Raw genomic sequence first — 26,397 nt, 5'->3', positions numbered from 1 at the left:
CCATTTTGCTGATATACCCTTCTTTTTCATGTAAATAAGTTTTCTCAAAGTGCCAATAAACCTGCTTGTATATATTTTACCAACTTCGAAGATTCAATCCTTCATCAACCCCGAGTCTGCACGCTACCAAGTGAAGGCCGGGTCGACTTAGTCCCAGCGTCACGACAACTGGTGACCAGCGTTGGGATCTGAATCTACAAGCCACAACATCTGGTGATTGGAGGTGGATCTGAATCACAAGCCACAACATCTGGTGATTGGAGGTGGATCTGAATCTACAAGCCACAACATCTGGTGATCGGAGGTGGCATCTGAAGCTACAAGCCACAACATCTGGTGATCGGAGGTGGCATCTCAAGCAACAAGCAGGAGCAACAATCGGCCAACAAGAGAGCAGCTCGGAACATCGATCGCATGTGTGGGGGAGTGCTTGGCTTTTCTTCTGATGTGGACCAGGTTCTAGAACAGAGTTAGAGTTTGAAACTGGTAAAGAGTGTTGAAACGCCTTTAGATTTGGTAGTTTTCACAGTTGTTTTGGAAGTAGCCGACACTCGGAGCGATCATGGACCTACAAAAGCTGCAGAAACCGGAGCCGTTGCTATTGTGTTAGAAATTGGGAATTGATACAAGTGGCTTGGCACGAAAACCCTTGATTTTAAAGGCAATCACTGATTTGGGAACTGATGATGAGGAGCTCAGTGAAGCATGGAACCTCATCGGACAAAATAAGGAGGAGCAACTCAGACAGCAGAAAGAGCGGGAAAAGGAGTAAAAGAGGCGTGAAACTGAGAGAGAAGCAAAAAGGCTGAAGCAAGAAATTGAGCTCCGGAAATTAAAACTAGAGTTGAGCAAGAGGTCAGGCAATTGTCCCCAGCTAGCGGCACTTCTTTTCAACAAGGAGGCAGATTTCAAGGTGTCAACGTACATGCAGCCATATGTGATATCAGGGGATATCGGTCTGTATCTGGCTAACTTTGAGCGAGCCTGCGAAACACTGTCCTTCCAGCGAGACACTTGGTCTCAGAGATTATTGACAGTTCTGCCCTGCGAGGCAGCGGAGGTTGTCGCACGGCTAAGCAAGGAGGACGCGGACAACTACGAGAAGGTCAAGGCTTGCCTTCTGAGAAAGTATAGGCTTAGCGCCGAGGCGTTCAGCAACGTTTTCGGAACGCTACTAAGTCCAGGGACGAGAGTTACCCTGAATTCCTGTACCATTTAAGAGTCAATTTGGGCGAGTTTGCAAAGAGCACCGATTCCTACAGTGATAGGGACGCTGTAGTCGAGCGAATTCTTTTGGAGCAGTTTTATAACTGCCTCCCAGAAAAAGAAAGAAATTGGTTACAGGACCGAGGCGACATTAAGTCGGCAACTGAAGCTGCCGAGGTCATTGAGGAGTACGCTTCGCGCCGACAATTCAGCAACCCAGCAGTGGATAGGCCCCGCAATTCCAAGTTGAGGGTGAATAACCGTCAGGAAAGGCACTTTGCTAGAGTTGCAAACGAAGAAAGGAAGGCTTCTTCAGGCAAACTCCCTAGAAAGGACGGCAGTGAGAAAGGTGGGGAAGTGACCAACGCGCAGAACACAAAGAATAAGCTTGAGTCTATAGGAAGCCGCTCACATGCTTTAGGTGTAATGAGCAGGGTCACATTGCCGGCAACTGCCGGAAAGAAAAGATTGCTTTCTCGTATGTCAGTAACTGCGATGAAAACATGAAGCTTTTGGAACCTTACATGCATGACCTAGTAGTCAATGGGAAGCCTTGCAAGGTACTGCGCGATTCGGCCGCAACGATGGATGTTGTCCATCCGGCGTATGTGTCGCCTTCCGACTATACACAACAGTGTGCATGGATCCGCCAGGTAGTGGAGGAACAGAGTGTGTGCTTGCCAATCGCTAACGTGGTCATCGGAGGCCCTTTTGGCGAGTTAACAACCGAGGCTGCCGTTTCAGGAAAGCTTCCTAAGTGCTATCCGTATTTGTTTTCCCACAAATCGGACATGCTACTGCGAAAGAGGGGCATCCTTTTCGGAGACATAGTTGTGCAAGCCTTAACACGTTCAAAGGTGCGAGAACTAGCTACACTGCTCGTTCCAGAAAAATCCACAGCGGAGGAAACGGCAGTTAAAACAGTGGTCGATGCGGAAAATAGCGGGTCAGAAAACTTTGAGAGCGAGGCATCTCAGATAACTCGAAAGTGAGCTTGATGAGACGCGGAATGAGGACGTTCTTGAGAGTAACCTCTTGCCGCCAGTGTCTAGTAATCTCACGAGACTTTTAAGTGGACCCCGAGAGGACTTAGCTATGGAGCAAGCCAATGATCCTAAGATACAGGAGATAAGGGAGCGCCACGGCGCCACTAAGACAGCAAAGAATATTTCTTTCGAGATGAGAAAGGGAGTGCTGTATCGTTTGTTCAAGGAAAAGCGCGGAGTAGAGCGGGACCAATTAGTCGTTCCCCAAAAGTACCGCGAAGACTTACAGCGAGTTTCCCATGGCAGCTCGTGGTCATGTAACCTTGGAATAAGGAAAACAAAGCAGAGGCTGTTGCAAGAATACTATTGGCCTGGATGTTTTAAGGACACGGAAATTTTGTACGGTCATGCGACACGTGCCAGCGGGTTGGAAAGGCGCAAGATAACTGGAAAGCTCCGATGGTGTTAGTACCAATCATTACCGAGCCGTTTCACCGGTTAGTAATAAATGTAGTTGTGCCACTTCCTGCGACAGAGTCAGGGTACCAATATATCCTCACTATGTTATGCCCAACCACAAAGTTTCCAGAAGCTGTTCCGCTGCGCGAGGTGACGTCCGAGAGTGTAGTGGATTCGCTGCTGCCAGTGTTTGCACGAGTTGGATTCCCTTCCGAGGTCCAAAGTGATCAGAGTAGCGTTTTCACAAGTGTCCTCACCACCTCATTTCTCGAGCGATGCGGCATTAAGGTAGTGCATTGCTCGATCCACCATCCGCAGAGCAACAGCGTAGAAAGATGGCATTCTGTTCTCAAACGAGTCCTGAGGGGACTGTGCTATGAAAACAAGCGCGAATAGGATACCTGCCTGCCTGCAGCACTTTTCGCTTCGCGGTCAGTGCCGCACGAATCCACTGGATTTAGCCCAGCCGAGTTGGTGTACGGAAGGTCATTGCGCTCACCTTTGCGAATGGTGCGCGAAGCCTGGGAGGGGCACGGAGAAGACCCAACAGTAGTAGAATTCATTCTGAACCTTTTGAATCGCTTACATAACACTAAAGAACTCGCTGAGGCCAGCATGAAGTCAGCCCAGGCTCGTTCCAAAGTGTACTATGATATGCCAGCCCATCAAAGGACGTTTCGTATCGGGGACCAGGTGATGTTGCTAGAGGTTCAAGGCAGAATAAGCTCTAAGTACAGTGGTAAGGACCTGCTGAAGTCGTTGCAAAGCTTTCTAGCACTAGCTACGCAGTGAAAATCTCCGGTAGGTGTAAAGAAGTGCGCATTTATCATTGCAATCTTATGAAGCCTTATGTGCAGAGGGAAGCCGTGGTAAATCTAACGTTAAACCTTTCCGAGGAGATGGGGGACAACTTGATTTGCCTCAGCGGAAAGGAAAGCAATGCTCAGGAGCTTCTCAAAAAGACGGAGCAGAGAGGAGAACTAAAGAAATCCCAGCTGTCCGATCTGGGCGAGATAATAACAGAGTTTGAGGCCTGCTTCGTGGACAGGCCAGGCAGGACTGAATTCACTGAGCACGATATTGAGCTGAAGTCAGACGTGCCAGTGCCATCAAGGTGCTACCGATTTTCTCCAAGGCAAAGAGAAATTCTGGATAGGGAAGTAACTCGCATGCTGGAATTGGGAGTAATAAAACCCTCGGAAAGCGATTGTGCTTCGCCTATGATCTTAGTAGAAGCTCAAGTAAATACCCTAGGCCTGTGGTAGACTACCGAAAGCTAACTTCTCTCACCAGGGACCAAGTGTATCCTATTACGAATATCGACGAGAGAGTACAACAGGTCAGTAGAGCGGCATATGTGACTACGCTGGACCTTACTCGAGGATACTGGCAAGTACCGCTCACTGAATGCGCCAGCAGATGCGCGGTTTTCGTCACTCCGACGGGCAGCTGCCAGCCAACAATGACGAGTTTCGGGCTCAAAAATGCTCCATTTTGTTTTTCCCGACTCATGGATAGGGTGTTAAAGGGGTGTGAAACATTCCGGGTGCCTTATTTAGATGACATTGCGGTTTTTTCCGACTAATGGGCGGACCATACGTGACGTGGTGGCATCACACGAGTTTTCAAGTGTTTAATCAAATGTGTATCGCTTCTGTGTTTTCTCTTGTTGTTTGGAGCCTGATATGTATATTACCACGTTCCGAGCAATAAACTTCAGTTGCAAGTCAGCGCCTGTCCATGTTGTCTTCCTTGCGTCCTTGTTCAAGTCGCGCTGTTCTTCAGAAAATGGCATACCAACTCGCCCAAGCATCAGTTCTAACGGACCATAAGGTACATCTTAGAGCTGTACTGAGCATTTTGCGTCAAGCTGGGCTAACTATAAAGGCCGAGAAATGCTGCCTGGCAAGGACGACCGTGGACTACTTGGGTCACAATGTAGGTCAAGGTTTCAGGAAACCCAGCGAGATTAAGATTTCTGCGGTAGCAGACTACCCGCGGCCGAGCACGAAGACGGAAATTTGGGCATTCCTGGGGCTGACGGGATACTACAATCACTACATCCCTAACTATTCAGCTTTGGTAGCCCTCTGACCGACGCTCTCCGCAAGACAGAACCGACAAATGTAGTCTGGGACGAACAAAAGGAAGCATCCTTCGTAAACGTGAAGGCTGTGCTGGTTAGCCGTCCGGTATTGCGAGCTCCAGACTATGACCGAGAATTCACGGTCCAGTGTGATGCAAGTGATCGAGGGCTAGGTGCTGTTCTCTGCCAGAGAGATGACGACGGTAATGAGCTTCCCGTGCTCTACCTGAGCCGAAAACGGAGTTCTAGAGAGAGGGCTTATTGCGCGTCAGAGAAAGAGTGCTCTTGCATTGTATGGGCCATTCAAAAATTGCAGTGCTGTCTTGGAGGGACCAAATTCACCGTAGAGACGGACCGTTGTCCCCTGGCTTGGCTGCAAACTGCGACATCGAAGAACAGTCGCCTTCTGAGGTGGAGCTTGATTTTACAGCAGTACAATTTTGAAACAAGATACAAAAAGGGGAAGCTAAATGGGAATGCGGACGCGCTTAGCCGCTGTTTTTAAGCGGTCCGAGGTACTCCTCACCGTGCATCCAAATTGATGCTCATGTTCTTTTTTTTTTCGTGGGATTCTATATGTGTGACTATGTAAAGCAGCACGTTTGGTTTTCTCGGCATACGTGGGTCCTGAATGTCTTGAGTGCGGGCTTTTCTCGGACAACAATGGCAGTTTTCTTTTCACCTGGTCTCTTCAGACGGGAGCCGAGTGCTTGCTTAGAAGTGGTTGAGTTTCAGAGACAGCTCTAGCAATTTGGCCTACGACAATCAAGACAACGCGACAAGCAACAGTGAGCTTCAAGCGTTCATGTGCAGGCCATTAAGTCGTCTCTTAATGCAGCAGCTGCGACTGCTGTCCTCCGTGACTCTTCTGGCCGGGGAGGAGGCTGTTATGACCGTATATGGTCCGCACTTGCGCGCACTATTGTTCCCCTGTGGGCATGGATATTTGCTGTGGATATGTTCTGTTGGTGCAAGGGCTCTAAGTGAGCCTGTTTCCGTGAATCTTTTTGTGTGAGCCTGCTTTGCTTTGTCGAGACCCTGCAAATGCCTAATTGGCCCTGTCAAGGGAACGTCAAGAAAAATACAAATAAACGTCGCCCCGTGAGAAATAGCCGGATGTGCTTTTGTTCAGTTGTTCACCCTTCCCGTCGAGAAGCGCTATTGTCAAGTGAGGAATGCCTATTGTCCAAAGGAGACGACAGAATGACACGTCCGCTGACGTACACGACAAGAAAGGAGCATGACGAATACGGCCATTAGAGGAATTCCCGGGAATGCAGGAAAGATTTGCAATTGCCGGAACGGGACCATGCTGGGAGCAGTATGTGGCGCGCACGTGCATTTGGGTTTATGAGAAGGAAATCCACTTGCCTGAACCGCCATATCGGATCTTTGCAGAAGAATAGAAATGTACCTCCTCGCCGTTCCCAAGCTCTACCCGCCAACAAGTGACCACGCCCAACGAAACAATACCGGACCAGTCAGTGCATCAGACCATCAATGCAGTGATGTGTTCGATCGGATGCCGATATCTGAGGGGCGTGCCCTGGAACTGGTTGGTCAGCATCTTCAGAGAGGGGCTGGACATAGGGGGTTTTAAGGACGTTGCAGAGCACGAAATGACGCTCTGAGCCCTGTGTAAACGGCTCATACAGACGCTTCTCGCTATGAACTCTTACCGCTTGCCATTTTGCTGATATCCTTCTTTTATGTAAATAAGTTTTCTCAAAGTGCCATTAAACCTGCTTGTATATAATTTTACCAACTTCGAAGATTCAATTCTTCATCAACCCCTAGTCTCTGCACGCTACCAAGTGAAGGCCGGGTCGACTTAGTCCCAGCGTCACAACAAGGGGTAATATTAAGAGATAGGAAGCGTGCAGAGTGGGTCAGAGAACTAACTCATGTTACTGCACTCTAGTGGAAATTAAGAAGAAGACATGGGCATGGGCAGGGCATGTAGTGCCAAGAGAGCATAACCGATGGTCGCTTAGGGTAACAAACTGGATTCCCTGGAAAGCGTAGCAGGGGGCGGCGAAGGTTAGGTGGGCGGATGAGATTAAAAACTCGCAGGGGTCAAGTGGATGAAGCCAGCACAGAACCGGGTTAAATGGAGAAATATGGGAGAGGCCTTCGCCCCGCAGTGGTTATAGTCAGGCTGATAATGATGATGATGATGATGAATATGATGATGATCCTTAAACAATGACGCGTACATGAAAACTCCTCAGCCAACAGAAATGCGCAGCTCCTCGATGTGCCCAAAGACTTCAGGCAGAAGATTCTACGGGCGCTGCATGATGAACCGACAGCAGGAAATCTCGGTCAAATATTTAGGGAAATCCTCCAAGGTGGAGTTTGCGTGCAAATTGCCCCGAACACAAGAGAAATATTACTGGCCGTGGTTACCTGCCGACGTTGCTCATTATGTGAAAACGTCCTGTAAGTGTCACCACCTTAAAATGCACCCAATCTGACCAGGTGGTCACTAAACCCAAAACCAACCCCGATGAAGCCCTTTCAACAAATCGGGAAAACTCTTCTTGGCCCCTTCTCAACTTCATCAGCGGGGAGCAAATAGAACATAGTGGCAACCTATTACTTGACCCGCTACGCAGAAGTGAAAGCCCTGCCTAATGATACGGCCACAGAAGTTGCTGTTTTTCGTCGCAGAGTTCTCCTGCAACACGGCGATCTCGAAGTGCTCATCGCCGACTGGGGAACATAATTTACGGCAGAGCTGACAAAAACCATTCTGGAATAGCCAACAGCGAACACCTTCGTACCATACTGAGACGTATTGACTTACGGAGCGTCTTAACAAAACTATTGCGGGCATGATTGCAATGTACATCAGCGTCAAAATTAAGACCTGGGACGCCATCTTGCCGTACGTGATCTTCGCGTATAACAAGCCCATCCAGGAGACAACCAGAGCGACACCGTTCAAGCTTGCGTACGTAATGAACCTTCGTTGACGCTCTGCGCAATGCTCCCTCACTTATACGAAGAGGAGAACCTTGCCTTCGTCACCGACCTTCAGCGTGCAGATGCCCGACGACTCGCCGGGCTTCGCATTAAAGACCAGCAACGCACCGACGCTGGACGATACAACTTACGACGACGCGACTCAGAGTTCAGCCCGGGAGAACAAGTGTGGGTTTGGATGCCGACACGCAGCCACGGACTCAGTGAAAAGCTCTTGCGATGTTACGTATGACCATACAAAGTCTTTCAAAGAATCGAAACGTTTGACAACAAGGTTATCCCCGATTCGACGTCCTCGTCCAAACGACGCCAGCGCTTCAGACGTCGTTCTTTTCTTGCGCCTCACAAACGTATTCATCATAATTAGCCAGAATCTACCCATCGCAGCGCGAAGGCCTCTCCGATAGTCATTCAATTAACCCGGTCCTGTGCTAGCTCCATCCACTTGACCCCTGCGAAGCTCTTAACCTCATCCGCCGATGCAACGTTCTGCCGATCCTTCGGCGCTTTCCCTTGCTTGGAATCCAGTTTGTTACCCTAATCGACCATCGGTTATCCTCTCTTCGCACTACATTTCCTGACCATCTCTATTTCTTCCTGATGGCCGCAAGAATATCAGTAACTTGAGTTATTTCTCTCACCAACACTGCAGGCTTGGTACCTCTTAACGTTGCCCCGACAATTTTTCGTTCCATAGGCCTCTGCACCTATACCCCTTTTGGTTACCATCCGTGATTCAGCACCACAGGTGAAAAGAGTTATGATGCAGCGTTTGTATGCTTTCCTGTTGATAGATACTGGTAGTCTGCTAATCATAATTAGTACTTGCCAATTGAGCTCCATCCCAAACTTATTCCCCTTTTTATTTCCCTTTCATGGCCCGGATTAGCGGTTACACCTGTCCTAAGTAGATATAGTGGCCTATTACTTCCAGTGCTGTCATTTTCTAAAGTAAACTGCTATTCCTCCTGAGACAGTTGAACATTACCTTAGCCTTCTAAATAATGATTTTAAGTCTACCTTTCTGCTTCTCCTGTCTAGGTTAATTATCATTCTTTGAGGTTCATCCCCTCAGTTACTTATCTAGGCAATGTCATCAGCGAATCGCATATTACTGAGGTATTATCCATATAGACTTGTCTCTAAATGCTTCCATTCCAATTCTATGAATATTTCCTCTAAGCAAGCTGTGAACAGTGCGGTGGAGATCTTGTCTCTGCGCCTAACACCTTTCTTTATAAGAATTTTGTTAACGTCTTCATGCAGAACTATGATGGCCGTGCAATCTCTATAGACCTTTGCAACAAGGGCCTCCTATGCGTCACCATATTGCTCGCTGGGCTATTGCGTGCGCCTGACTTCAACACGGTGGAGGCGGCAGCAGAACCAGTTTGCAACAGTCCAGAGAAGAGGCGTTTCGAAACCTCCACGCCCGATGCAAGGGTCAATACATATCTACCAGTACTTTCACATACGGTTCGTCTACACCCTAATTTCGCAATGCCTGCATGTATGCCGAGGCTTTTACTGAATAACATGCTTCTTGGTAATCAATGAATTTTATGTATAAGGACTGGATGCATTTCGAGCATTTTTCTAACACCCGGTTGACGGTATGGATATGATCGATAGTAGAGTACCCTTTCGAAAACCTGCTTGATTACTATCTAAGGTTGTCCTGATTTTATTAACGCATACCTTAGTAAATAGCTTTGACCCAACAGATATAAAGCTAGTTGATCTACAATACAATACAAAACAGTCAGACGTTCTACCAGTGACGAAGGACGAGGTCAAGAAAGCACTAGAAACTATGAAAAGGGGAAAATCAGCTGGAGAGGATCAGATAACTACAGATTTGCTGAAGGACGGGGGGGATATCGTGCTAGAAAAACTGGCCACCCTTTATACACAGTGCCTGGTATCATCGACCGTACCGGAACCATGGAAGAATGCAAACACTATCCTCATTCACAAGAAAGGGGACTCTAAGGACCTTAAAAATTACAGACCAATCAGCTTACTGTCCGTTACGTATAAGGTATTTACTAAGGTAATCGCTAATAGAATCAGGACAACCTTAGACTGCAATCAAGCAAAGGATCAAGCAGGGTTTCGGAAACGGTACTCTACTATCGATCATATCCATACCATCAATCTGGTGATAGAAAAATGCTCGGAATATAACCAGCCCTTATACATAGCATTCATTGATTACGAAAAAGCATTTGACTCAGTTGCAACCTCGGTGGTGATGAAGGCATTGCGAAATCAGGGGGTAGACGAGCCGTACGTGAAAGTGCTGGAAGATATATATAGTGGCTGCACAGCAACCATAGATCTGCATAAAGAAAGTAACAAAATTCCCATAAGGGAAGGTGTTAGGCAAGGAGACACAATCTCCCCAGTACTATTCACAGCTTGTTTAGAGGAAGTATTCAGAGACTTGGAATGGGAGCAGTTAGGGATAAGGGTAGATGGAGAATATCTCAGTAATCTGCGATTTGCTGATGACATTGCCTTGCTAAGCAACTCGGGAGATGAACTGCAAATAATGATTGATGACCTAGACAGAAAAAGTAGAAAGGTAGGCTTGAAAATCAATATGCAGAAGACTAAGGTAATGTTCAACAGCCTCGGGAAGGAACAGCAGTTTACATTAGGTAGCGAAATACTGGAAGTAGTAGGCGAATATGTCTACTTAGGACAGGTAGTAACCGCAGATCCGGACCATGAAAAGGAAATAACAAGAAGAATAAGATTGGGATGGAGCGCATTTGGCAAGCACTCGCAGATTATGACTAGCAGCTTACCGGTATCACTCAAGAGGAAAGTATACAACAGTTGCATCTTGCCTGTACTCACCTATGGGGCTGAAACGTGGAGGCTAACCAAGAGAGTTCTACTTAAGTTGAGGACAACCCAGAGAGCTATGGAACGAAAAATGGTAGGGGTAACATTAAGAGATAGAAAGCGTGCAGAGTGGGTCAGAGAAATAACTCAAGTTACCGACATTCTAGTGGAAATTAAGAAGAAGAAATGGACATGGGCAGGGCATGTAGTGCGAAGAGAGGATAACCGATGGTCGCTGAGGGTAACAAACCGGATTCCAAGGGAAGGAAAGCGTAGCAGGGGGCGGCAGAAAGTTAGGTGGGCGGATGAGATTAAGAAGTTCGCAGGAGTCAAGTGGATGCAGTTAGCACAGAACCGGGTTAAGTGGAGAAATATGGGAGAGGCCTTCGCCCTGCAGTGGGTATAATCAGGCTGATGATGATGATGATGATGATGATGATGATGATGATGATGATGATGATGATGATGATCTACAATAGACCTATCCCACCGACCGATCTGCGCTTGCGTCGGTTTTCCAGAAGTTTCTGTGCCGCCATATTACTTCCCAGGTAGCACAAAGCGGGCTATGAAGGGGGGCCCCTGGTGGGTCCGATGTAGGCAATGCAGGACAGCCCCGGTGGGCTCAATGTGGGTGCTGCAAGAGGGGCCGACGTAGACCTGAAGGGGGCTGTCGACAAAACCCCGATGGGCTCCACTAGGGATCGATGCAGGCAGCCCTTGCGGGGCTGCCCATATTTTTCTCGCATTGACAAAAGGGCACATCCCGCCATCTCCCCACGATGGTCCTACTTTTGACAGATTCAGGCAGCTCCTCTGGATGAACATTTATTTTTTATTTCAGTTAGCCCCTCACATAATGACATAAAACAGATGCGGGTTCTATAGCGCAAGCCCCACTTGGGCTTGCCCACATTATTCTCATAGGGGTCCGACGCAGGAAATTGATGGGAAGCCCTTGCCCAAGTTTTCCCAATCATTATTTATGCACGTAATTAAGTAATTATTTTATGCATATCTGCCCTTTCTAAACAGCCACAATATCAAATTTTACAATAATTCATAGCATTACTCTAGCCTAAATGACTTCGCGTACATAATGAAAAACATGATTCCCCAGTGAGGGAAAAACAATAAAAGGGGGGGGGGGGGTTCGTATGGCAAAGCTGGCATAACAAACCTGCCGTCCTGAACGACGAAGAAACGGGCGTGCCAGCGCTGCAGAAACCGCGCCTCTCCATCTCTGTCCTGTTGACCAGTGATACTTCCACAATGAAAATGATTCGCGATGCGGCAGTTTACAAGTAGCAAGTGTCAAGAGCTACACATCTTGTTCAGGCTATGGAGATATGTGTTCTGAACAGTATAATTGCGCAGTGTTGCAGGCTATCCTCAGCAACCCCATTACAAGCAACAGTTAGCAATCATTTTGTTTTAGTATTTTTAGCGCAATTTGCATGAGCGCGAGAACTAAGGCCACGTAATATATTTAACCGACTAAACATGGTAACATCTGTTATACAAATCATCTATAATAGTAATATAGGACAACATCTAATACAAATGAAGGTTGGGAAGAATTATTACACAATTGCACGCACGCCTTCTAGCCCCATTTCGGCCGATGTGAGACCTGCAGCGGTTTTGTGTGGGCAGCCCCATTTGGGCTGGGTGTTGTTTTTAAACCTAAAGTCCACCTTCTGTAGCACGTGCCTTCAAATTCCCCACAAGGGACCGATTTTGGTATCATGCGGCCCTGCCCGCCTTCCAGCCCCATTACGGCCTATATGAGATGTAAAGCAGTTTTGTGCGGGCAGCCCCAATTGGGCTGGGTGTTGTTTTTGAACCTAGAGCCCACCTGCGGTTGCACGTGCTTTCAAATTTCCCACAAGGGGCCAATCTTGGTACCTGGCGGGCACGCCAGTCTTCCAGCCCCATTACAGACTTTGTGGGACCTAAATGGCTTGCCCAAATTTAGCTCTTATTCATATTTCACCTGCCCTCAAGTAACCAACAAGGGGCCGATTGGGGCAGCATGTGGGCATGTCCATTTTTTTTGTCCCACTAAGGCCCATGTAGGTCCCACAAAGATTTTATGAGGGCATCCTCATTTCGGATCTATGAGCGCTTTCCCAAAAGAGCCCACATTTAGATTGGAGTGCCCTTAAACATTCGACAAAGGATCTTTGCGGTCTGGATACATAAATGTTCCCTGCATTAGCCCGCGCAACACCGCTATGGCACCCATGCAGAAGAAACTTGGGCAAGCCCAAGTGGGGCTTGCCCACATTTGCCCCATCGGGGACCAATGCAGGTTTTAGGATGGTTGCCCCAGCCCCATTTGCCTATATCGGATTTACTGGGGCCCCCCGTTCTGTGCTACCTGATTTCTAGTCGGCTGGTCAGCGCGCGCACATGCCACCGCACTCCCGCATTCACCGCTCCACGCAAGCTAATCGCACATTTGTCAGACTTCGCTACCGAGAACAATTCGTCAAGTCATTATTTTAGAAAATTGCGGCGACTGGTATGCAAGGCAAACATTCTAATTGTCCTTTTCTTTTAAGCGATTGTATATACACTTAGTTCGTTCGAAAAGCCATTGACATCGCACGTCGGAAATAATTGGAGGCTGAGTAAAAATACATCAAGGCGATTTCTGGTTCTAGTGATTCATAACTGATTGATGTGGGATAGGCCATCACGAGTTAAAGAAATAATTGTAATTAACTGAATAATCGAGGAATTCAAGACATGAGAAATGAAGAAAAGAATTTGAAAAAAAGGGGTTCATTACTGTCAAAGTTATCCGAACGAAAAGGCAATACATTGTGAAGCTCAAAAAGGAAATTCAAAGTATGTAATAATTGAATTACTTCGAGTAAGTGAAAAAGTGAAAATGAAGAGAGGGGGTTCAGAGGTGTCAATATGCTCAGAATGGAGACTGGCTGAAGAAAAAAACTTTATTGAGAGATAATGGGGGCTGATGTGCTACGGATTGTAAGATTCAGTGAACGGTGAATTGACAGGCAGACATCAGGAAGGCGAATGACCAGCCTTTATTCCGTGCTCTGTTATACAGGCCCCGGCCAGCCTGATTGGCGAGGGCAATGATAAGAGGCGCGCCTTGTGCCGAGTGGCACGACTGACGCAGCATACGCTGGCCCACGTCTTATCGTAATGCGATACATCTTTTTTCTCTCGAAAAACAAACAAACGACAACAAAAAAACTCATTTTTTCAGGTGACTTGATTAAAGTTATTGTCGTACTGAACGCGCTGTGGAGGTCGTCTCTGCCTACTGGATCGTCTCGGGGGAGGACTGTGCGCTTGTGTTGTAGCCGGAAGAGTGGCGCTCGAAGTTTCAGGAACTGTTGCAGGCGGTGTGGTCCGGTGATCAGCTCCTTCCACGAGATCGTAGTCAAGCGCCTCCGGATTGAAAGGCTCGCTTGTGGGAAGCAGATGTTGCCGGTTCCGCCTAAGGAACTTGTTTCTTTCGGTTAAGATCTTGTACGACCTTGGGTGCTTTGTGGCGATAACTTTCGCTTTGTGCGACCATATTTTCTTTTTGAATCTGACAGTTTGGCCCTCTTCAAGGGGTGGAAGTGGGCTTCGTGAATGATTAGTCTGAACATGCTTCTGTACTACCGTCTTGGTTTGGTCTTTGAAATCTGGCAAAGTTGACCTCAGCCGTCTTCCTTGTAACAGCTCTCCCGGAGACCATCTTCTAGAGGAGTCGACCTGTAACTAAGGAGGCCAAGAGAAAAATCATCACCCGCTTCCATTGTTTTCTTCAAAATCCGTTTGATTATCTGTACTCCCTACTCCGCTAAGCCGTTGGAACGGGGAAAGTGCGGACTAGATGCCACATGACGGAAGTTGTACTTGCTTGCGAAAAGGCGGAAGTCTCGACTGGCGAACTGGGGCCCATTGTCGGTGCACACTTCCATCAGGATTCCATATCTTGCAAATATGGCCCCCAGTTTTGTTATGACTGACGCCGACGACGTGTCGTTGAGCTCCTCGACTTCTGGAAAATTTGAGAGAGCATCGTACACAGACAGATAAGATTTTCCCCGTACTGGAATATGTCGACGCCAACCCTATACCACGGATAGTCTGGTACCGGAATCATAAGCAGTGGTTCCGCAGGTTGGCTGTACGCGTGACGTCTGCACACCGCGCATTTTTGAGTCATAGCAGTGATTTGTGCACTCAAGCCAGGCCAGAACACAAATCTTCGTGCCCTCGCTTTACATTTATTGATGCCCATGTGGCCTTCATGAATGCGTTCCAGCATCTCTTTCCACATGCTCGCCGGCACTATCACTTTGCTGCCTTTTAGCACGATACCTTTCACTACAGGAAGTTCGCTAGCGAAAGGTTTCAGCTCTCCTTGTATGCGTGTTCCAGCATAAATATTTTCTTTTACTGCGCAAAGGTACGGGTCATTATTAGTGGCGGCCACAAGCCGCTTTAGCGTGGCGTCGCTCACGAAAGCATTCACCGTACTCACAGCAAGAATTTTGATGTCACCTTCACCTGCTGTGTCATCTTCTGTAGTGGCTGCTGCGGCTCGTGACAACATGTCGGGCAGAAGGAGCTGTTTTCCTGGAACATATTGCATAGTGAAATCGTACTTCAGCAATCGCAAAAAGAACCTTTCAAGCCTTGGTGGCATGTCCCCAATTGATTTTTCAGCGATTGCAAGCAGGGGTCGGTGGTCGATCTCTAAAATAATATGTCGGCCATATATGAAGTAGTGAACTTTCCGACAGCCGAACGCCACTGCCAAGGCTTCTTTTTCGATTTGCGAGTAACGTTGCTCAACTGAAGTGAGCGTTCGTGATGCGTACGCCACGGGCAGCCAGTTATCGCCATGAAGCTGCAGTAGGGCCGAGCCCAAACCAATCCGTGACGCGTGTGACGCCACTTTTGTTTCTTTGCTAGGGTCGAAGATTGCAAGCAGTGGCTCCTCGTTCAGGCATTTGCAGATTTCTTGCCATTCTTGCGCGTTGTTGGGAGTCCATTCAAAAACTGCGTCATGCTTAATCAAACTGCGCAACTGCGGGGTCTTTAGTGCCAGAGAAGGAATATATTTCGAAAAATAATTTGCCACGCCGAGTAGACGTTGCACTCCCTTCTTATCTGATGGAACAGGTATTTCAGTTATAGATTTGACGAGTGCTTGGTTAGGCGTTATACCCTTTTTCGAAACTATGTCGCCTAAAAAAACGATTTCTTCGGCTCCACCCTTGCACTTCTCTGCATTTAGTGCGAGGCCGGTCCGCGTCGACGATTCAAATACAGATCTTAAGCGTTGATCGTGCTCCTCCCTTGATGTTCCCCATACCAAAATGTCATCCACGTAAACGTGCACCCCCGGCAGAGACTCGAAGATTTCGCTCAATATCTTCTGAAAGACTTCAGATGCGGAAGAGATGCCAAATGGCAGCCTTAAGAAACGGTACCTCCCAAATGGTGTTGCGAAAGTACAAATGAGCGAAGTCCTATGGTCAAGAGGAATTTGATGGAAGCCAGCTTTTGCGTCTAGACGGCTGAAAACTTTCGCGCCGGCCAACTCTGCTTCTATGTCTTCCCTCCGCGGCATCTCGTAATGCTCTCTCTTTATGCACGCATTAATCTTTCTCGGATCCATGCATAGCCTTAGCTTTCCGTCTTTCTTTTTAACAATGACTAAAGGGCTCACCCAATCCGTTGGCTCATTGATCTATGTTATGATGCCAGCCTCTTCCATTCGTTGCAGCTTGTGGCGCAGGGGCTCCCGCAGTGCCAAGGGTACACGCCGAGCGGCTTGAACGGTTGGGACGGAACCTTCACGGAGCACCATCTTGTATTGGCGTTGGACGCACCCGGTGCCTTGAAAAACGTCGCTGTACTCTTCAAGCAGTTTTTCGGAGCTGTTCTTTATCACCGAATCCACTTTTCGCGCCTGACATCCTTTCTTGACCACGAAAAATTTCAAGCTGCAATTCTGTTCGCCGATAGCCACGCGTTGGTTGATAACGCCCAAGTGCGTGATTGTGCGTTTACTGTAGGATCGCAGGGTGGAACGGCTGTGCTTGAGCGCTGGCGTAGGCTTGATGTTCTTGTAGACAGAGTAAGGCAATATCCCGCGATCCCGTGTCCACTTTCAATAAAACGGCTGCATTACCAACGTTTGCCTTAACCATCCAGTCCCGTCGACTTGCCACGCTGTGCATGCAGATGTCTAAGATGTCGAAGTCTTCATCATTGTCATCTCTCAATTCACTTGTGCTGGTTTACGGCAGCGTACGGCGAAGTGATTCTTTCCCTGGCATTTTCTACATGTCTTCCATAAGCAAGACAGTTGAGTGCCTTGTGTTCTCTGCCACACTTCGAGTACCTTACTTTGTTTTGCAGCCTTGTTGCTTTTTGAGTCTCCTTCACACGATAGACCTGTTTTTCTCTCTGTCCCCATGATTCGTTCTGAAGAGCTGCTGCTTCGAATGCTTTGCAGATTTGTTCCACTTTGGGCAACGTCAGCTGATTGTTCTGAAGAAGTTTTGCCTTGAGGGTCTCATTATTGATTCCAATTACTATCTGCTCGCGGATCATGGAATCAGTTAACCCTTCAAAATTGCAGTGTCGTGCCTGTTTTTTTCACGTCCCGTGAAAACTGCTCAAAGGTTTCTCCTGCATCCTCGAATCTTGTGCGGAACAAGTATCGTTCGTACACCTCATTCGTCTGTGCGCCCCAGTAGCTGTCAAACTTTTTTACGACGGTCTTATAGTCCTCTTTGCTTTCGCCATCGTTGAGTGTAAAATTATTAAAGACCCCGATAGCATCGTCACCGGCTAAAGTCAAGAGCATCGCAGCCTTCGTTGAATCGCTCAACGGACTGTCATGTGGCTTCACTACGGTAAAGTATAGTTCCAGCTTCTGTCTAAAGAGCTGCCAATTCTTGGAAACGTCACCTGTGATGCGAAGTGGGTCTGGGGGTTTTTAGAAGCTCCATCCTTGCAGCCTGGCGTCGGAGTCTTCTGTCTGTTCAGGGCGCTGTCGAGGACGGGGGACCACTTGTGACACCATGTAAGGCTCCGTGAACGGCGAAGTGACCGGCAGACATCAGGAAGGCGAATGACCAGCCTTTATTCCGTGCTCTGTTATATAGGCCCCGGCCAGCCCGATTGGCGAGGGCAATGATAAGAGGCGCGCCTTGTGCCGAGTGGCACGAGTGACGCAGCTTACGGTGGCCCACGTCTTATCGTAACGCGATACAAGGATGAAAAAGCAATGCTTGGTTATTCTAATTAAAGAAATTGAAAAATAGAGAAATTGGAGAATTGTGTATGAAGGTTTTAAAATGCTGAGAATGAAAGTCCAATGCTTCATTATGCTAATACAATATATTTGAGTGGTTAATTATTCAAATAATTGAAATGGGTGGAAAATGAAATATTGCGAGAACAAGGCGTAAAAGATGTCAGATTGCTCGGAATGAAAAGTCAATGCTTGACGGTGGTAATCAAGAAAATTGAGCGTGTGTAATCTATGAAATAATAATAGAAATCGCAATATAAAATTAGAAAAAGACGACTTAACGATATCAAATTAATTAGAATCAATAGCCAATGCTTGATTATGCTAATTAGGGAAATTCAGTGCATGTTATTGATCAGTTTATGTATTAAACAAATTGAAAAAATTTAACAAGGGACTTAAAAATGTCATATTGCTCAGAATCAATAGCCAATGCTTGATTATGCTAATTAAGGAAAGTCAGGGCGTGTATTTGACCAATAATAAATTAAACTAATTTAAGAAATTAAAAAGGTGAAAAGAGGTTCCAAAGGTTTTAAAATGCTGAGAATGAAATGTGAATGTGTGAAGATGCTTAAGAAAATTCATATAGTGTGTTATTTCATTCATACCATCATCAGCCAAACTATACCCACTGCAGCGCAAAGGCCTCTCCCGTATACCTCCATTTAACTCGGTCCTGTGCTAGCTGCAACCACTTGACCCCTGCGAACTTCTTAACCTCAACTACACACCTATTTCATACGCCCCCTGCTACACTTTCCTTCCCTTGGAATCCAGTTTGTTACTCTGGGCGTCTATCGGTTATTCTCTTTTTGCACTACATGTCCTGCCCATGTCCATTCCTTCTTGTTTCAACTAGAATGTCAGTAACTTGAGTTGGTCTCTGGCTCACTCTACACGCCTCCTGTCTCTTAGCTTTACCCCAACCATTTTTCGTTCCATAGCCCTCTGCGTGTCCTCAACCTAATAGAACCCTCTTCAGTAGCCTTCACGTTTCAGCCTTATAGGTGAGTACAGGCAAGATGGAACTGTTGTATACTTTCCCCCTAAGCGATACCAGTAAACTGCTAGACAAACTCTGAGAGTGAAGCTTGTCAAATGCACTCCATCCCAATCCTATTATCCTTGTTATTTCCCTTTCATTGTCCAGATCTACTGTCACTACCTGTCCTAAGTAGACATATTCGCCTACTTCCTCTATTGCTTCGCGGCCTAACATAAACTGCTGTGCCCTCCCGAGGCTGTTGAACATTACCTTAGTCTTCTGCATATTGATTTTCAGGCCTGCCGTTCTGCTCCTCCTATCTAGGTCATCAATCATTATTTGTAATTCATCCCCTGAGTATTTTCCCAGGGGGACGCACAATATAGGCAGTAGAAAAACCTGGGAGACACTACTGCGCAGCCCGGACCCTGAGTTCCAGCTCCTACTCGTCCAACTGACTGAAGAGGCTGCTGGGACCCAAGACCTCCCAGCTTGCATCTGAGGCGGCGGCACCCGCACCCTGACCCGCGTGTCGGGGGGTGGGTAGATCACCTTATCTGATGGACAATAAAGTTTAGTCCGTCCATCCGTCCGTCCGTCCGTCCGTCCGTCCATCCATCCATCCATCCATCCATCCATCCATCCATCCATCCATCCATCCATCCATCCATCCATCCATCCATCCATCCATCCATCCATCCATCCATCCATCCATCCATCCGTCCGTCCGTCCGTCCGTCCGTCCGTCCGTCCGTCCGTCCATCCATCCATCCATCCATCCATCCATCCATCCATCCATCCATCCATCCCCTGAGTTACTTACTAAGGCCATGCCATCAGCAAATTGTTGATTACTGAGGTATTCTCCATCCATCCTTATTCCTTCTGCTGCCATTCCAAGTATCTGAATACTTCATCTAAGCAAGCTGTGAATACTACTGGCGAGATCATGTCTGCTTGCATAACAGCTTTCTTTAAAGGAATTTTGTTATTTTCTTTAGGAAGAACTACGGTTGCTCTGCAGTCACTATATACACATATCCTCCAACGCCGAGGTGTCTACTGAGTGAAATTCTTTTGCGCAATATTGAATGCTACGTTTAATAGCTGGTTATATTCCGAGAATTTTTCTATCACCTGCTTGATGGTACGGATATGATCGATAACAGATTACCCTTTTCGAAAACCTGCTCCACCTTTAGCTTGATTGCCGTCTAAAGTTGTCCTTATTCTATTAGCGATTACCTTAGTAAATACTTTATACGTAACATACAGTAAGCTGATTGGTCTGTAATTTTTCAGGTGCTCATCGTCCCTTCTGCTATGAATTAAGATAAGGTTTCCTTCTTCTATAGTTCCTTCTTCAATTGTTTCAAATAATCACAATAAATCAAAGTGCTTTCAAACGTACCACACAATTCAAATGGAAAACCAATATTTGCTGCTGCTAATTGTATATGCATAAAAAAGAAATAAAAACAAAATAAAGTTAAAAACATATAAATAAAATACCAAAACAAAACAAAACAAAAAATTAGAAACCGTAGAATATCTTGTGTTTGAAGCGCTATCGATGCATACTGAAGCGGCGGAGCTGAAGTGATCCCTTAATTTGGTTTCTTTTGTTACCGAGTCATTTTCCGGTGATGTCCTATATTTGAGCCATGTATGAACACTTTGGTGCAGAACACTAGTTTGGAGGCTTTGTTTTAGCACGTGCGTGCTTCAATGCGTGTTACATTATTGTAACTTAATGACGGACGCCATTGTCATCTGGATTTTGCATAAAGTTGATATTTTTTAACAGACCCTGGCAACAGTGATATCACCTGACTTCTATACACGAAGTGATGTGTTTTATTTGCGTTCGCCCAAAAACAGTGAGGCTTCAGAGATACCGCTGACCCCGAGAATTTGTTAAAGTTTACTTGATCTTAGAACAAAGAATCCTGGGTAAGTCTTAGTGAGGCTTCAGAGATACCACTGACCCCGAGGATTTGTTAAAGTTTACATGATCTTAACACAAATAGTCCTGGGCAAGTCTTTGTAAAGTGTCCCGTAGAGCACATAAATTCAAAAAAAAAAATAAAATCTTGATGTATCATCACAATAAAAAGTAATTTATCAATTACGCGCTCCAAATATTCATAATTACCCTCATCAAGCATTAAATTTTTTTTCCGAACATTGTTACACCTACGAAGACCCCTTTCCGTATTTTTTCACTTTTGTATTTACTTCAATTAGGTTAATCGCTCAATTACGCGTTGCTAATTTTCTTACGTGGCGTAATCAAGCATTGGCTTTTTATTCCGAGCGTGTTTACATCTACGATGTCCCTTTTTCGCATTTTGCATTTTTTCTTTTTATTCAATAACCTAAGTGATCATTTAAACTTTCAAAGATTATTTATATAGCATCAGAAACATTGGCTCTTAATTCTCAGCGTTTTGGCACCTTTGAACCCACTTTTTTCATTTTTTCAATCCCCAATTCACCAAATAACCAATTGTATACAATTATTTTATTAACTCTTCATCGCCTATCACACACAAATCAGATCAGTATAACTAAAATTCACCCTGATACAATTTTTGCAGCCCCTGAATATTTTCGACGCGCGCCCTCGACTACTACTACTGTTACGGCGACGACGGCGCCGGTCGATTTTCGACCGAACTAGCTACACCTAAAGCCGGGGTTGTTTTTCTTTTGTGCTATTCATATGGCATCTAGGAACGTAATAGGTGAATTTTCACAATGCACTCGGGCATACACACGGGATTCTTTAAAACTGTTCGGAAATGCGGCACGCGGACACTCCTGGCGTGCGAAGCGTCCTAATGACTACATTTACCAACATACACTAAAGCAGCGCCATCGTCTTGAAACTGGCCGATGGGATAGGTGCATTTTTCAAATGTTTAGTGTCACCTTTCTTCTTAATTAAGATGCACCGCCCTCTTAGTGGGTACCGGGAACCTGGATATCGCGCACCGCCCGGCAGAGAAAAGAATTAACGAGTACTGCAGAATTTGTTTTGGAGTAATGCAAAAGTACGGATGGTGCTGTTGGTTGCTTCTGGTTGCTTCTAGCTGTTTAATTTACTTCTTGTTTGCCCATTTTATTCTTTGTTACTTTCAAATTGCGCGCCAATTCCTTCCTATGCCTTTTTTCAGCTCAATTTTCGGTTTCATGACGTCACATCCTAGACGTCATATCCACTATAGAACGTTTTACCGAAAGCAAGCCGGTGAGAAAGAATCTAGACCTTTTTAGTTTCCATGCCTGGGTGCAGCCATCTTTGTGTGATGGTGGCGCCCCGTATGAGCCAAACTGCGGAACGTCTGCTCCGGCGCCTCTTGGCGCCATCTTGGGCTGTGCTGTGCGTGTTGATGCTGCGGTGCGGCAGTGTAAAAGTGCTGTTTCGCGGTGCTCGTGAAAGCTATCCGGCACCTTGGTGCTATTTGTGCTTTGTTTGAGCGAGCAAGGAAACCGTATACCATCTGTTTGACATAGCGGCTGCTGTTTGAAACAGCACAGCGGCCGGGGTAGCTGCGAAGCATGCGCTCCACTTCCGCAGTGAGGATGTATCTGTTATATCTTTCACGATACATGTATTTTCAATTATATTTTATTATCGCAATGGTAACTGCACACACAAGCACACAGCGAATGAACCGTATGGGCAGCTACCAAATTCGGAAAGCAGATACTGCGAAAGATGCTTTCCAGATATCGCCGCATTGATTTAACATGAAGTGTGACCCATTTCGATATACGATCGAGCTTTCCTGCTTCAACAATGTATACTTTCAAGTTAAACTACGGTTCAGGACTAGCACTTAAAAGTAGTAGGATCTAAAGTACCATCCGTCGACCTTTTTATTAAGCCTTGGTGTTCGTCCTGCGGCGAGACAACATCGTATATAGCTGTCCCATACGTCGTATCAGCATCGTTTGCACGACGTATTGTTGAGCAAAACGTCGAAAAACGTGTGCTCTCAGCGGCACCATGAAAGAAAACGACAAATTCACAGCACATACAGCAGCGCTTACGAAAGCGGCGCCGCCCGCTGGCGCGGCGGACTACGGCACTCTCGTCGAGCACTACTACCTAGTCGTCGCTAGGCCTAAATTGTTTCGCATCGAAGGCACATCCGACGACGCTTTGTAATTGCTCAGCGGTAGAGTAAATGGTCTCTCATGGAACTGCTTTACTGCCAATCCCATAGTATCAGTAAAAGAAAGATGTAAATTTCGGTGACGGCTTAGCAGCGGAGCCAGCGTGCCGACGATGAGACGCGCGCCGCACTAGCGGTGATGTGTTGCGTAACTTAATTGTATTGAATTATCAATAACACGGTATAGATCAGAAATCCGCAAGAAAGGTTTTTTTTTTTTTTTTTTGCTGTCAGCTTATTGTTAAGTGAAGAACAGATTTTAGCACGCTCTTGCGTTGGCGGAAATGATCCACCGTATCACTGGCGCGGAGGGCTTGCGGGAGGCACGGCCTGCCCGGCGTGCGTGGCTACTACGGCGGAGGAAGTGAAGTGGGCATCATATTCGTGAGTCCGTCATTGGTACTAAGTTTATCTGGCTTACATAAAACGTTCATAAGCGAATTAAATAAGGTTAGACTGGAAAGCGGTGAAGCAGAAATATATCACAGCCGAACCCGGACTGTCTATGCATGCTGCCCGCATAAGTTCTCGGCAATTATGTTGCGATTCCTTTGATTCTTTGCGCAGTCCACGATCACGCATTGCTGTCCCGATGACATTACCACTAAAAGGGGCGCTAATAAAGGTATTTAAGTCTCTCAAACGACAATATACCGAGATGCAAGGCCGCATGAAGCGCGCGAATGCACAGCCCACTCGGTACTGGCAACAATGGGCCGGCGAAAGGAATCTGGTTAGAGAGTATTTTTCTCCTCTCCTGCTCGCTCTCGGTAACACGGTCTATACTCTCCAACCAGGTTCATTGCGCCGGACCATTGTTGCCAGTACCGAGTGGGATGTGCATTCGCACGCTTTTTGCACGGCAGAGTGGCCTTGCTCCTCACTATTTTACCTTTTAAAAGACTTAAATACCCCTATTAGTGCCATTCTTCGTGGTAACGTCATTGGGACAGCAATATGGCATAGTGCACGACACAAATATTCAAAGATTTTGAAGGCTGATTTCCGAGAGCGTATGCGGGAAGCATGCAACGATAGTCCTGAGCGCGGGTTACATGTTTTTGCTTCACCGCTTTCCAATAGATCCTAGATTAAATCGACTATGAACGTTTTCTGCAAACCGGACGGATTTTGTACCAACGGCGGACTCTCGAATGCGATACCCATTTCACTTCCCACACCGCCGTAAACATGTATGCCGCGCCGGCCGTGGCTCCCGCAAGCCCCGTGTCAACGATATGGTGCACACCGTGCGCCAGCGTCAGCATGATAAAATTTTTCATTTCTTTAAATAACAAGACGATTGCCAAACTAACTCTACAAATCTTGCTTGAGGAGCGTTGACCTGTACGGCGTTGTTGATAGGAGTGGTAGCTGCAGTACAAGCAAGCTTCTTCTCACAGGCAGCTGCCGCCGCTACGGAGCGGCTCATCGTTTGCTTTCGCGCTGGCTAGGCTATACTAAATCGTCGCCGAAATTAAACATATCTTTTTTATGACATGAGACAATGGGATGTGTATGGCAGACTCTTTACTCTAGCGCTGAGCAAATCCAAAGCGCCATCCGATGTGCCTTCGATGCGAATCAGTTAAGGCCTAGCGACGACTAGGGAGTAGCGCACGGCGAGATTGCCGTCGTCGCCACCGCAGTGAGCGGCGCGGCTCGAGGCATCCGGTGCTTTGTTTAGAACATGTCGTTTATTTGCATGGTACTTTATTGCCAGAAAGTGAAGTGGAACTCAAGAGACTTCTGATGTGCGTACGAGAAGAGAGTGAGAAGTTTGGGCTTAAACTGAACATTAAAAAGACAAAGATCATGGCGTCATGCCCTATCAAGTCCTGGCGCATCAATGGACAAGAAGTGGAACTTGTGACAGATTTTCTCTTCTTGGGCTCCAAGATTACCTCGGAAGGAGACTGCAGCCATGAAGTTAGGAGACGCCTGCTTCTGGGAAAGAGAACAATGGTTAGCCTTGACCGCCTAGTAAAGAACAGAGACATTAGTCTGCAAACCAAGATCCGTATAACTCGTGCTATAGGGACCGGGCGCCCGTTGTATGGCGCCACCGTTTCCTCAGCGAACAGCGCCGCCCGTGGCAAAATGCAAAACAGCGGAATGCCGAGTCGCCGAGTCTGCGGAGCGGGTCGCGTTTGGCGCTTGCGGAATGGCGCTACCCGTTGTCCTCCGGTGTGGGTTTCAAAGCCTAAAAAACCGCACAGAGTTTTTCAGATCTGGTAACCTGGACAAAGGGCAGCGCCTTTACGAGGCTAGCCACGTATACGACATACGGGAGTGCCAAGCAGAGGGTACACATATATTCTGCAAATGTATCCCTCAGACGAAGCTCAATGCGCCGAGCTACGATGTGGACATAGAAGTAAGTGCGACTTCATTTCTTTGGGTAACCGTCGTAGTACATAAAACCGATTTTACATGCTGTGCTGTCGCCTGCATTCAGTTGGACTTATCAAGGAACATCAATGGGGCAAAATGTTCCTGCAAAGCCGGCGTGGACGGCCGCTGCAAGCATGCTGCGGCGCTCGCATTCGCTGTGGACACGGAGGTAACAGCATCATGCACAAGCGGCAGTCGAAGTTGGGGGGTGCCTTCAAAGAAGATTTACCCCAAAGGAAAAAGGCTGAGTTCGCGGGACGATGGTACGTAGCCTCATTACTTGCGATACGGTAACACTAAGTGAACACAACTACTGGAACTGACTTCCCGAATGAGAACCACTCGACAGTAAACAATTGCCTCATGCGCACAGGCAATACTTTATGGCTGAATTAGAAGAACGCGGCGTCAAACTTAATAATGTGAAAAGATCCTTTGCTTGCTTGCGAAGAGTTTAAAAATTCAAGTTTATTTTCTTGTTTACATTCAGCTATACGTTTGCACGGCGCATTTTTTTTTAATTTCTTCTGTCTGGACAGAGTTCACTCAACACTGCACACTATCTTTGATCGGATGTGTAGGCACTTCCCGCTTAATTTTGAGAGCGTCGCAAAGCCCCTCGTACTCGTTCAGATATCCTGGCGAGAGAGGGGCTGCGCGGTATCCGTACGCAGCCTCGAGCGTCTATCAACACCACACCCGAAATGATGCAGTCGCGTCGCGATTTTGATGCAAGATTTTGAAATTTTTGCTGCTCATATTATTTCTTCGAGAACGTGAGCTTTGAGGGGCTACGTGCACGTTCCTACCATTTTTATTGCAGAAAAAAAAAGACCTTGCATTTTATTCAGTGAGCACTTCCCAAGTAAATGCGATATGTGGTATTTAAATATATTTGCAAAATATGGCTCTAAAATGGAAAAATGTATCGCTAAATGTATGATGCT

Source organism: Amblyomma maculatum, chromosome 6 (assembly GCF_055883805.1).
Source record: "Amblyomma maculatum isolate TAMU_Amacu chromosome 6, ASM5588380v1, whole genome shotgun sequence".
Lineage (NCBI taxonomy): Eukaryota > Metazoa > Arthropoda > Arachnida > Ixodida > Ixodidae > Amblyomma > Amblyomma maculatum.
This window is presented reverse-complemented; position numbering follows the sequence as displayed.